We start from the raw sequence: 6,000 nt of genomic DNA on the forward strand, positions 1-6,000 counted from the left end.
TTAGGGCACTTGGGAACCACAACGGCCGCCCATCCTTACCTGGGCCCGCAGCCACGCAGATCCAAATGCAGCGTTTTTTCCCGCCAAAACTCGCTTGCGTCACGCTGTCGCAAACGCGCGCACTCTTGCCGTAAAGCAGGACGGCAAGGCCGACTGCGCCGACCGGGTTCCTCCGCCGGCGGCGAAGCTGACTGCAGTCGGAGAGCTGCCGCCCGTACGGGACCCCAGGATGAAAAGGCAGTCGGAAGGTGCCGATCCGAGGCGGCGCCGAAGCCTCCATCCGAGCCCGCGCGCACCGTGGGCCGCGGATGGACCGCTGGCTGCCCGGGACCCCGGCAACGCGGCCCTCCGGTGACCCGAGCACCGGACCCGGCCGCCGGCAGCACTGACCAGGGCCTGAGCGCCCCACCAAGCCCCAGAGCCCGTAGCCAGCAGCAGCCGTTGGGATACTCTGGCACGACCAGCCACACGAGTCCGGGAGGTCGTGGCTGGGTAATTAACTTTGCCTTGTCTGTGCAGACTCCCAAAACTAATTTTTTTGCGGGAAGACCATTACCTAGCTTAGCTCTACTAGCCTTCTCGTTCTGATTTCTTAAAGTGTAAGAAAAAGGCAAGTTCTTTCCTCAGCACCACATAAGCACAAAGAAAAAAGCCGGAAGTGGCGCTGTGGCTCAAGTGGTAGAGTGCTAGCCTTGAGCTGAAGAGCTGAGGGACAGCATCCAGGCCCAGAGTTCAGGCCCCACGACTGGACCCAAAAGAAAAGAAAAAGGCAAGTCCGTGTGTAGTACAGCGCTTCTGCACAGCCTGAGCCATTTAACTAGATAGACCCTGTATCTATACTGATGAGAAAGCAAAGTAATTTATGATGCAAAATTTAAACTAACCAAATTAAAGGTAAATGCAAAAGACCTGACCACCACTAATAATGTGGGGAAACTGACATAGGTGTTCCCCAACAGCTAACAGACTGAGAATTCAAAGCATAGGTAGGATCATTCCCAATAAATTCTCCCATCCTCAAAACTCAACATAACTAGCTACTGTGATGTTAGTAATAAACTAAAGTATGTAACATGCACAAACACATGTCTTAAAGAAGAAATCTGGGTACAAAAACCAAGACTGAAACTGCTTATGTATGAAGTTTCAAACTATGATATCAATTTAGGATTTGTGTAATAAAACAAGATTTTCTAAATAATTCCTTCTGTTATTTTCTACTTTACTGAGTGCTGGAAAAAAAATATGAAGAGGACTTGCACAGTTCCTAGATAGCACATTCAAGAACAGTCTTGTGTTCCCTTCTGACACTTTTTGTGCCAGTCCTGGAGCTTTAACTTAGGGCCTTGGCACTGTCCCTAAGCTTTTTTGCTGAAGGTAAGTGCCTTACCTCTTGAGCCACAGCTCCAAATTCTGGCTTTTTTGCTGCTTAAATGGAGGCAAGAATCTATGGACTTTCCTGCCAGAAGGCTTTAAACTGCAATCCTCAGATCTCTGCCTCCTGAGTAGCTAGGATTATAGGCTAGCTTTTCTAAACAGTAAAAGGTCAGTTTTTAAAAGACAACTTCCAAGAATAAAATATGGGAAAAATTTTGCAAAGTGTAAAGTGTTTAGATGAAAACTACCAGAAATGTTAAGAAGATGAAACCCAAAACAATGGGAAATCAGACAATCAACTTAATTACATCAACAGACTGAAACAGAATTGGTGATACCAGACAACTCTGAATAGGATGTTAAAGGGGCAAAAAGAAAGAGGTTAAAAGACCATAAGAAGCAAGTACCAGTGGGAGCACTGATGGCTCATACCTGTAATTCTACTTAGGAGGCTGAAATCAAGGTTCAAAGCTAGCCTAGACAGGTATCACTGAGACTTTTATCTCTAATTAACTACCAAAACCAGAAAGTGGAGCTGTGGCTCAAGTGGTAGAATGCTAGCCTTGAACGAAAAAGCTAGTGAATAGTGCCAAGGACCTGAGGTGAAGTGCCAGTACTGGTGCACACACAAAAAAGTTAATACCATAGTGAAACCCAATGGTGCAATCAACACACACATTTTTTTAAAAAAAGTAAAAATATGGAATATTGGGCACAAAAGGATAGCAACAATTAGTATAAATGTGGATGCATATGGCCTATGTAGTTAAGCTGGCATGTATGAAAAAGTGAAAATATCTTAAAAGGGTAGAGAGGAATGGGAAAGAGGTAAATTTACTAGGATACATTGTTTACACTTATGTTGGTCCCTCAGTATCACATGAACAGAAAAAGCCACAAGTGGCACTGTGGCTCAAGTGATAAGTGCTAGCCTTGAGCAAAAAGCTCAGGGACAGGGCTGGGAAGGTGGTTCAGTGGCAGAGCGCTTGCCTTGCATGCCTGAGGCCCTGGGTTCAATTCCTCAGCACCACATAAAGAAAAAAAGCCGGAAGTGGCACTGTGGCTCAAGGGGTAGGTTGCTAGCCTTGAGCTGAAGAGCTGAGGGACAGCACCCAGGGCCCTGAGTTCAAGCCCCAGAACTAGCACCAAAAAAAAAAAAAGAAAAAAGTATCACAATAAACCCTCCTAAAAATTAATTTAGGGGGCTGGGAAGGTAGCTCAGAGGTAGAGCACTTGCCTTGCATGCCTGAGGCCCTGGGTTTGATTCCTCAGCACCACATAAGCAAAAAGAAAAAAGCCAGAAGTGGCGCTGTGGCTCAAGTGGTAGAGCGCTAGCCTTGAGCTGAAGAGCTAAGGGACAGCACCCAGGGTATCAGATCTGAGAAAGTGTGTGTGTGTGTGTGTGTGCGTGCGTGCGTGCGTGCGTGTGTGTGTGTGTGTGTACTGGAGAAAACAGGCAGTTAAAAGCTTGGGTACCTGATATCAAAGAGGAATTACATTTAAGTATAAGCACTGAGGGTTGAGCCTATAAGCCTTTCCCTACTCACAGAAGGTGAAAGCCTTGCTTCTATCTGTTAACAGGATATGTAAGTCCTGAGAGGATCTTACCTATGTGTAAGAGAAAAACTTAAAAGATACCAATACCTATGACTTTATAATAGTCCACCAGATTACAGTAGTCTGAAAGGCCAACAAGCCTCTGCCTCATAGCCCCCTTATCCTCCCATTCTAAAAAGTGAGCATCCAAACATTTAAGAAATTGGAAAGATGCCCAAAAAAAAGCCATATTCAAATGAACAAATAAACAAAAACCTCTTGGACATTAAAAACAGGAGCAGGGGAAAAAAAAGACTAACCTATCTTAAATAGCTTAGAAAATTGGGCTGGAGTATAGCTCAAGTGGTAGAGCACATACCTAGCAAGCAGAAGGTCCTGAGTTCAAACCCCAGTACCAGCAAGCAAAAGAAATCACCCAGAAGGAAAAATTTGGAAAAGAGAAGAGTAAAGATGAGGGGCTGGAAATACGGCTTAGTGGTACAGTAATTGCCTAGCTTGCATGAAGCTCTGGATTCAATTCCTCAGTACTACGTAAACAGAAAAAGCCAGAAGTGGCCTGTGGCTCAAGTGGTAGGGTGCTAGCCTTGAGCAAAAGAAGCTCAAGCCCTATGACTGACAAAAAAAAAAAAGACAAAACTTGGCCTGGGATGTAGCTTAGTAGTGGCAAAGCACTTGCCTAGCAAGTGCAATGTCCTGGGTTCCATACCCAGTACCAAAAACAACAACAACAAAAAAAGCACAAAAAGAAGTTCAGGGACAGTGCCCAAGCTCTGAGTACAAGCCCCAGGATTGGCCAAAAAAAAAAAAAAAAAAAAAGAGCAAACATGAGAATATTAGGAATACTGATCCAGGAAATCCAGCATCCAAACAACTGTACCTATCAGGAAGATAAGAGACAGTTGGAGAGGGAAGTGATCCACATAAAATCCAAGGCTATTTTTCATAACTGAAGAATTTGACTTTGCACACATAAAAGTCCAAAGTACTAGCACAACAAAAGACACATACTCAAAAAGGGACATTGGGGAAATTTCAAAACATTATATAGAGAGGTCTGGGGGGAGGGAACAGACAAGTAATAACCAGAACTACATTCCTTAATATTTGGAAGTTGGGAAATACAATGATTCAGTGCACTCACAATCCTAAGGAAAAACAATCTGGAATCCAAGTACACTTATCAATTAAGTGTGTCAAGATAAAAATGCACACAAATTTATCTCCCAAACATACTGGCCAGAAGGTACTTAGAGGTGACAAAACAAAATGTCAAAGAATGAACACATACATAAATAAAAGGATACAACTCAAAAAACTTGGAGAGCAAATCAACTAAAACCGGAACACTCCAAAACAGAAAGCATCTAATGTGTCTTGTCTGAACATAGAAAGAGAAGGTTGGCACAAATAAAGGAGACTTGAGAGCCAAATTAGTGATAAATATACAACAACAACAAAAATAGAATGATGTTTTAGTTATGCATTAGTGCAGGGCAGTGGTAGCTCACACTAGCTAGGAGGCTGAGATCTGAGGATCGTGGTTTAAAGCTAGTCTGGGCAGGAAAGCCCATGAGACTCATCTCCAATTAACCACCAGAAAACCACAAGTGGCGCTGTGGCTCAAGTGGTAGAGCACTAGCCTTGAGCTGAAGAGCTCAGGGACAGCTCCCAGGTCCAGAGTGCAAGCCCCACGACAGACAAAAAAAAGAAGAGTTATGCATTAAAATAATAGTATTTAATAACACACCTTGGTTGAGAATAGCTAGACGGTAATTGGTAATTACAGAATTTAACTAGGATCAGAACCATAATAAAAGACAGTAAAAATATGTGTCCATAAATGAAAAACAATGGTGAAAATGTACTAAAACCCTGTTTCCACACAAAAGGTCAACAATGATGCCTAACATTGAAACACCAAAACATAGTAAAGTCAAGTTATTTTAATGATATGGAGGGATATGAGAAGCAGCAGAGTTGAAAGTTATTATATATCTGGGATGTGAAGAAGGAAAACTGTATTGTTGCTGTTTAGAATTGTTTTTATATTAAATGTACTATAACAGTGAAAACTTTTTTAAAGATAGCTTCATGTAGAACTAGAAAGTAACAAATTCCTAAGAGAATTATATAGCAAAGAATAATCTCATTGATATTACAGAGGAAGCTCATTAATAATCTCTAGTGTTAACTGCATTGATAAATCTCAGAATAACCTCTTTCACTAGGGAATAATTCTGTATATAAATCAAATGAGGTATTTACATAGAGGAAATCAAATCTACTAAATGTAAATGTCAACTACAATTGAAGTACACCTCACATAAATTGACTTGAAAGGGAAAACCCTTAGGTATACCAAGTATGCCCAAATATATCCATTATGAATACCATTTTGACTTATCTAAAAGCCATACAATTCCTCCCTGCTTTCTTAGGTAGGTTTAACTAGACAAGTACCGTATATTTTTTAAGACTTAAGGTTTATATACACCAGTGGTTTCTCATCATGTTGGCAGTGCTCTCAAGGTGACTGTTAATGTCAGTGCTTCTAACACTTACCTTCTTCTAATTTGCTTATTTGGCAAGGCCTTCGAAACCAGGCAATCAAACTAGAAGAGGAAATTTAAAAACAACAGGGAGCCTGAGACTAAGAAAAAAGAAGCTCCCATTGAATAACCAGTTTTTGAGCAGTCTAAAGCCAATAAGCAAAGAGCCAGCTATTTACTGAGAGTATTGAAAGCTAAATTTCAAACTAGTGTAATTATATTTAAGCTAAGTCAGCAACATCTGCTGACCATCAAGCTCTATGTACAATGCTGGAGGAGTTACTTCCTCCCAACTGATAATGTCACTGTTTGGGTTTTTAACGTTGCTAGTTTAGTCACACTTGATTTATTCCTCCTCTTAAAAACTCACCCTCATCAGTTCCAAAGAAATCTGGTGAGATCAGGTCTGGCTAGCTATCTTCTGTCCTATAAAGTGAAAGAGCCACTAAGGAACAAGAGACACTGAGAAGAAAAACATTAATAGTAAGGAAACTAACCTGCCCCAAAATAGCACTCC

The 6,000-nt window shown here is 41.8% G+C and overlaps 1 protein-coding gene across 1 annotated transcript in view; it reads right to left on the reverse strand.

Annotated features, from left to right (window-relative positions):
• The window catches only part of Chek1 (checkpoint kinase 1), a 35,574-nt gene extending 35,431 nt beyond the window's left edge, over nt 1-143 (reverse strand). The window contains exon 1 of the mRNA XM_070013575.1: nt 40-143. The gene's annotated coding sequence lies outside the window, so the exon portion shown is untranslated. The remainder of the gene's footprint in view (nt 1-39) is intronic.
• Between the last annotated feature and the right edge of the window lie 5,857 nt (nt 144-6,000).

Source organism: Dipodomys merriami, unplaced genomic scaffold, assembly GCF_024711535.1.
Source record: "Dipodomys merriami isolate MVZ:Mamm:240054 unplaced genomic scaffold, mDipMer1.0.p SCAF_91, whole genome shotgun sequence".
NCBI lineage: Eukaryota > Metazoa > Chordata > Mammalia > Rodentia > Heteromyidae > Dipodomys > Dipodomys merriami.